Genomic DNA, 6,873 nt, shown 5'->3' with positions numbered 1-6,873 from the left:
GGCACGATCTCGGCTCACTACAACCTCTGCCTCCCGGGTTCAAGCAATTCTCCTGCCTCAGCTTCCCTAGAAGCTAGGATTACAGGTGCACACCACTGCGCCTGGCTAATTTTTGTATTTTTAGTAGAGACGGGGGTTTCACTGTTTTGGCCACAGTGGTCTCAAACTCCTGACCTCAGGTGATCCACCTGCCTTGGCTTCCCAAAGTGCTGGGATTACAGGTGTACAAAGTGCTGGGATTACAGGCGTGAGCCACCGTGCCTGGCCCCCATTTTTTGAGACAGGGTCTTGCTCTGTCACCTAGGCTGGAGTGCAGTGGCGCAATCATGGCTCGCTGTAGCCTCAAACTCGTGGGCTCAAGCGATCCTCCTGCCTCAGCCTCCCATAGTGCTGGGATTATAGGCATGAGTCACCACACTCAGCTGCCATATATATAATTTTTACAGCAGATGCACCATTTTACATTCCCACCTGCAGTGAACAAGGGTTTCAATTTCTTCACATCCTTAGTAACACTTCTATTTTTTTTCTTTTTTTTTTTTTTTTTTGAGATGGAGTCTTGTTCTGTTGCCCAGGCTGGAGTGCAATAGTGTGATCTTGGCTCACTGCAACCTCCGCCTCCCAGGTTCAAGCAATACTCCTGCCTCAGCCTCCTGAGTAGCTGAGATTACAGGCAAGTGCCACCATACCCAGCCAATTTTTCTATTTTTAGTAGAGGCAGGGTTTCACCGTGTTGGCCAGGCTGGTCTCAAACTCCTAACCTCAAGTGATCCGCCCGCCTCGGCCCCCCAAAGTGCTGAGATTACAGGCGTGAGCCACTGCACCTGGCCTGTTTTATTCTAACTTTAAGTGGCACTTTTCCCCTTCCAAAATTCTACTTATAAATATATTAAAATAATGGTAGGATATGTCCCCTTCAGGGCACCCTTGATGCGTATACAAGAGCTGGCCTTTTCTAGGCACTGCTAAAGAGCCAGGGCTCTGGTGACAGGAAGCATTAAACTGGTGGAGCACCTTGAGGGTAAGTCTTGGGGCCTTTTGTGCTTCTCAGCTGGGCTCACTTGTTGCTTAGGGGACCGAGCTTGTTCACTGCTGTGAGTATCGTTTATTTTTCTAGTTACTTTGGGTCTGCAGTAGTAGTTGAGTTCTAAATATACTATGGGATAGCTGAGGTCCGTGTCCTAGGTTGCTAGAAAATGACAGAAGAAATACAGTTCTGGACTGGATATGTGGCTCACGCCTGTAATCCCAGCACTTTGGGAGGCCGAGGTGGGTGGATTACCTGAGGTCAGGAGTTCGAGACCAGCCTGGCCAACATGGCAAAACCCCATCTCTGCTAAAAAAAAAAAAAAAAAAAAAAAACCCCCAAAAAAAATTAGCCAGGCATGGTGGTGTGCACCTGTAATTTCAGCTACTTGGAAGGCTGAGGCAGGAGAATCACTTGAACTTGGGAGGCGGAGGTTGCAGTGAGCTGATATCACGCCACTATACTCCAGCCTGGGTGACAAAGCGAGACTCTGTCTCAAACAAAAACAAAAACAAAATCAAAAACAACAACAACAAAAAAACAACTGAGTTCTTCCCTGTTTTTCTTAGCATGTCCAGAGATATACCTAGTCTCCAGGGTATAACAATTCTTTTTGTCTTCTAGGCTGAGGTTTGAGGGAAAAAAATGTCCTTTAAGTTTTATCCATAGTTGAGTTGAAACAGGTTGGGATTTTTCAGAAGAGACTTTACACAAAATCCTAAGGGAAGAGAAGGGAGAAAAAATGAAAATAAAGTCATTAACAATAAATACACTACTTTGACTGGGCCCTGCCTCATGAGAGGCCAGAGTGGCTTGTGGAGTTTGGCAACACCGCCCCCTAGAGGTAATTGCTGTGCTGCGCTCCAACCTCCCCAACAATTGTTAGACTCTTCAGATCCCTGTTGATACAGAGCATTCCGGGATTGTGAAGTGGGAGCCAGCCACATCCATGATGTTCATGGAGCCTAGAAGAGCCCTGTGGAAACAAATTTTACCTGGTTACACTGAGATCCAGACATGCACAGACCAGCCCTCTTGAAGAGAGCTTGAGCTTCCTGAATGGGGCTGGAATGGAGAGAGACAATGAAGTTCCTGAGAGTATTGCCAGGAGAAAAAGGTGTGGCTGAATGGATCAGCTGAAACATCAGGGGCTTGAATCCAGAGGGAGGATGGGGTCTCGCTATGTTGCTCAGGCTGGTCTCAAACTCCTGGCCTTAAGCAATCCTCCTGCCTCAGCCTCCAAAAGTGCTGGGATTGCAGGTGTGAGCATCTGCACCTAGCCAACAATCATTTATTGTATATTTCACAGTAGCTAGAAGAGAAGGGTTGTAATGTTCCCAACACAAAGAAAGATAGGGCCGGCCACAGTGGCTCACGCCTGTAATCCCAACACTTTGGGAGGCCGAGGCAGGTGGATCACCTGAAGTCGGGAGTTCGAGACCAGCCTGGCCAACATGGTGAAACCCCATCTCTACTAAAAATAGCAATTGAAAATCCTGCCTCCTGGGCTGAAGGAAGCTGCTCAGTTCCTGGCCCTCTCGAATGAATGGTCACCATAGATAAGGGTCACCCAGTGCCAAGAGTTCCGCTGTGGAAACTCCTTTCTAAACAGTTGACCAAGAGAAATAGCCAGTTTCCCCAATGCCTGGGCAGGAAGGAGTCCCTTAGTTTGGTGGGTCACAGGTTAGCAACACTGTGGCACTTATTGCTGGCAAAACACCAAAGACAACAACAACAGAAAATTAGAAACAGCCAGAGAGAAAATATACACAGTATTACCTAAAAGGGAACAAAAATAAGATTGACTTCACTACAGCACAAATGGAAGCCAGGAGAAAATGGCATAACATCTTCAAGGCGTTGAGATCAAATAATGTCAACGTAGAATTGTCTTCCCAGAAAAATTCTCTTTCTTTTTTTAAATTTATTTTTAGACTGGGCACAGTAGCTCACGCCTGTAATCCCAGCACTTTGGGAGGCTGAGGCAGGTGGATCACCTGAGGTCAGGAGTTCGAGACTAGCCTGGGCAACATGGCGAAACCCCATCTCTACTAAAAATACAAAAATTAGACGGGTACGGTGGCATGCGCCTGTAATCTCTGCTACTCAGGAGGCTGAGGCAGGGGAATCACTTGAACCCGCAAGGCGGAGTTTGCAGTGACCCGAGATGGCGCCACTGCATTCCAGCCTGGGCAACAAAGCAAGGCTCCATCTCAAAAAAAAATTTATTTTAAAAAATATTTATTTCTTTTTTAATAGAGGCTGGGTCTCCCTATGTTGCCCAGGCTGGTGTTGAGCTCCTAGGTCAAGTGATCCTCCCACCTCGGCTTCCCAAAGTGCTGGGATTACAGGCATGAGCCACCATGACAAGCTGAAAAATTATATTTCAAGAACAAGGGTAAAATAAATACATTTTCAGATAAACAAAAATAGGCAACTGATCATTGAAAGACCTTTACTGAGATCCAGACATGCACAGACCAGCCCTCTTGAAGACAGCTTGAGCTTCCTGAATGGGCCTCCCAAAGTGCTGGGATTACAGGCGTGAGCCACTGCAGCCGGCCCTATCTTTCTTTATGTTGGGAACATTACAACCCTTCTCTTCTAGCTACTGTGAAATATACAATAAATGATTGTTGGTTAGGTGCAGATGCTCACACCTGCAATCCCAGCACTTTTGGAGGCTGAGGCAGGAGAGTTGCTTAAGGCCAGCAATCCTGGCCTTAAGATGATTAAGGAGAAGCTAAGTGGAACAAAAATACAGTTAGATAGAAGGAATATGTTCTTGTATTTGATAGTACAGTAGGGAAATTATAGCTAATAATTTTACAATTTATTTATTTATTTTTTAGACACAGAGTCTGTCTCCATTACCCAGGCTGGAGTGCAGTGGCATGATCATGGCTCACTGTAGCCTTGAATTTCTGGGCTCAAGCAATCTTTCCGCCTCAGCCTCCTGAGTAGCTAGGATTACAAGCATGTGCCACCATGCCCAGCCAATTTTTAAATTTTTTTTGTAGAGATGGGGACTCACCATGTTGCTCAGGCTGGTCTCAAACTCCTGGCCTTAAGCAATCCTCTGCCTCAGCCTCCAAAAGTGCTGGGATTGCAGGTGTGAGCATCTGCACCTAGCCAACAGTCATTTATTGTATATTTCACAGTAGCTAGAAGAGAAGGGTCGTAATGTTCCCAACACAAAGAAAGATAGGGCCGGCCACAGTGGCTCACGCCTGTAATCCCAGCATTTTGGGAGGCTGTGGCAGGTGGATCACCTAAAAATACAAAAAATTAGCCAGGTGCGGTGGCACATGCCGGTAATCCCAGCTACTTGGGAGGCTGAGGCAGGAGAATTGCTTGAACCTAGGAGGTGGAGGTTGCAGAGAGCCAAGGTCACGCCACTGCACTCCAGCCTGGAAGCCTGGACGATAGAGCGAGACTCCGTCTCAAAAAAATATATAAATAAATAAATAATAAATAAGTGAATAAAAATTATATAAAATTAAAAATTCAGTAATACAGTCACGTTTGCCACATTTCAAGCGCCTAATAACCATGTGTGGCTACTGGCTACTATATTGGACAACACAGATGTAGAATATTTCCACTATTGCAGAAAGTTCTATTAACAGCACTGTTCAAAGATGTACCTCAAGCCGAAGGAGAAAAATTCCAGAACAAAGGTCTGAGATGCAAGGTGAAAGTTCTAGTAAATAAAATGCTAAGCATGTGAGTAAATATAAACAAACATTGATGATATAAAATAATATTAATGTCTAAGTTGGGCGGCTAAAAAAAGAAAATGCTAAACTACTTATACATGTTAAGTCAGACAGGAAGTGATTAGAGTTAAAAACATTCTAAGATCTTTTTTATTATTCACATAAAGTCTGGGCCAAGAAATAAAATTCAGCAATATATTGTTTACAAGCAATACCCTTAAAACATAAGGATTCAGGATGGGCTCGGTGGCTCACCACCTGTAATCCCAGCACTTTGGGAGGCCGAGGCGTGTGGATTGCTTGAGGTCAGGAGTTCAAGACCAGCCTGGGCAGCATGGTGAATCCTCTACTAAAAACACACAAAATAGCTGGGCATGGTGGCACGTGCCTGTAATACCAGCTACTTGGGAGGCTGAGGGAGGAGAATCACTTGAACCTGGGAGGCGAAGGTTGCAGTGAGCTGAGATTGTGCCACTGTACTCCAGCCTGGGCGACAGAGTGAGAATCCATCTCAAAAAAAAATAAATAAATAAACAATCGACAAATCCATTATTATAGTAAAACATTTTAAATATATCTCAGTATTTGGTAGATCAAACAGATAAATGAATAAGGAAACAGAAGACTAGAATATCATAATTAAACATCTTGATCTAATGAATTTATGTGGAACTCTGCATTCGTTAATTGGATAATATGCAGTCTTTTCAAATGTTTGGGGAATGTTTGTAAACATTATACATAAAGCAAATCTCAACAGATTTCAAGGAATTGGTATCATGTATCATATGGACCTTTTCCACTAAAAGTATGGTGCATACAGCAGTAGCAGCAGCATCACACGAAAGCCTGTTAGAAATGCAGACGCCCACGTCTCACCCCCGACCTCCTGCCTTTTGGCAAGATCCCCAGGGGATTCACATGTACATTAAAGTTTGACATGCTTTGACACAAAGCATATTTTCTGACCACAGTATAATTAAGTTAAAAATCGGTAACACAAAGATAATTAAGAAAACTCCATATTTAAAAATTAGGCCAGGTGTGTATGGTGGCTCACACCTGTAATCCTAGCACTTTGGGAGGCCAAGGCAAGCGGATTGCCTGAGCTCAGGAGTTCGAGACCAGCCTCGGTAACATGGTGAAACCCTGTCTCTACTGAAATACAAAATATTAGCCAGGCATGGCAGTGGGTGCCTGTGATCCCAGCTACTCAGGAGGCTGAGCCATGAGAATCCCTTGAACTCGGGAGGCAGAGGTTGCAGTGAGCTGAGATCGTACCACTGCACTCTAACCTGGGTGACAGAAGGAGACTCTGTCTCCAAAAAAACTAAAAAATAAATAAAATGAATAAATAAAATAAATAAAAATTACAACACCTCTAAAAATAGCTAACTGGCCAGGTACGGTGGCTCATGTCTGTAATCTTGGCACTTCGGGAGGCTGAGGCAGGAGGATCACTTTAGACCAGAAGTTCAGGACCTGCCTGGGCAACATAGTGAGACCCTGTCTTTGCAAAAAAAAACTATTTAAAAAAATAGCTATGTATGTGTGTGTTTATGATACTGTTTGTTTCATCTACAGATCACGTGATATATTTGTGTATTTGCCAACCCCATAGGATTGGTTCCCTAGGTCCATAACCCAGAAATTGGGAACTACCACCTTGAACTTTGTGTCTTTTTTTTTTTTTTTTTTTTGAGACGAGTCTCACTCTGTCGCCCAGGCTGGAGTGCAGTGGCGCAATCTCGGCTCACTGCAAGCTCCGCCTCCCGGGTTCACGCCATTCTCCTGCCTCAGCCTCTCCAAGTAGCTGGGACTACAGGCGCCCGCCACCACGCCTGGCTAATTTTTTGTATTTTTAGTAGAGACGGGGTTTCACCGTGGTCTCAATCTCCTGACCTCTTGATCCGCCCGCCTCGGCCTCCCAAAGTGCTGGGATTACAAGCGTGAGCCACCGCGCCCGGCCGAACTTTCTGTCAACAATACCAGTTTACTGTAGGTGATGTCTTGAGAGTGACTAATGTGCCCCCCTCTTTTTTTTTTTTTACCTTTTCAAATACGTGATGTTATCTCTGGTTGACCTGAGGCATGAATGTGCCAAAGAAATTAGGATTTGTAACAGAA

The sequence above is a fragment of the Pan troglodytes genome, chromosome 2, assembly GCF_028858775.2.
Source record: "Pan troglodytes isolate AG18354 chromosome 2, NHGRI_mPanTro3-v2.0_pri, whole genome shotgun sequence".
In the NCBI taxonomy this organism is placed as follows: domain Eukaryota; kingdom Metazoa; phylum Chordata; class Mammalia; order Primates; family Hominidae; genus Pan; species Pan troglodytes.
This window is presented reverse-complemented; position numbering follows the sequence as displayed.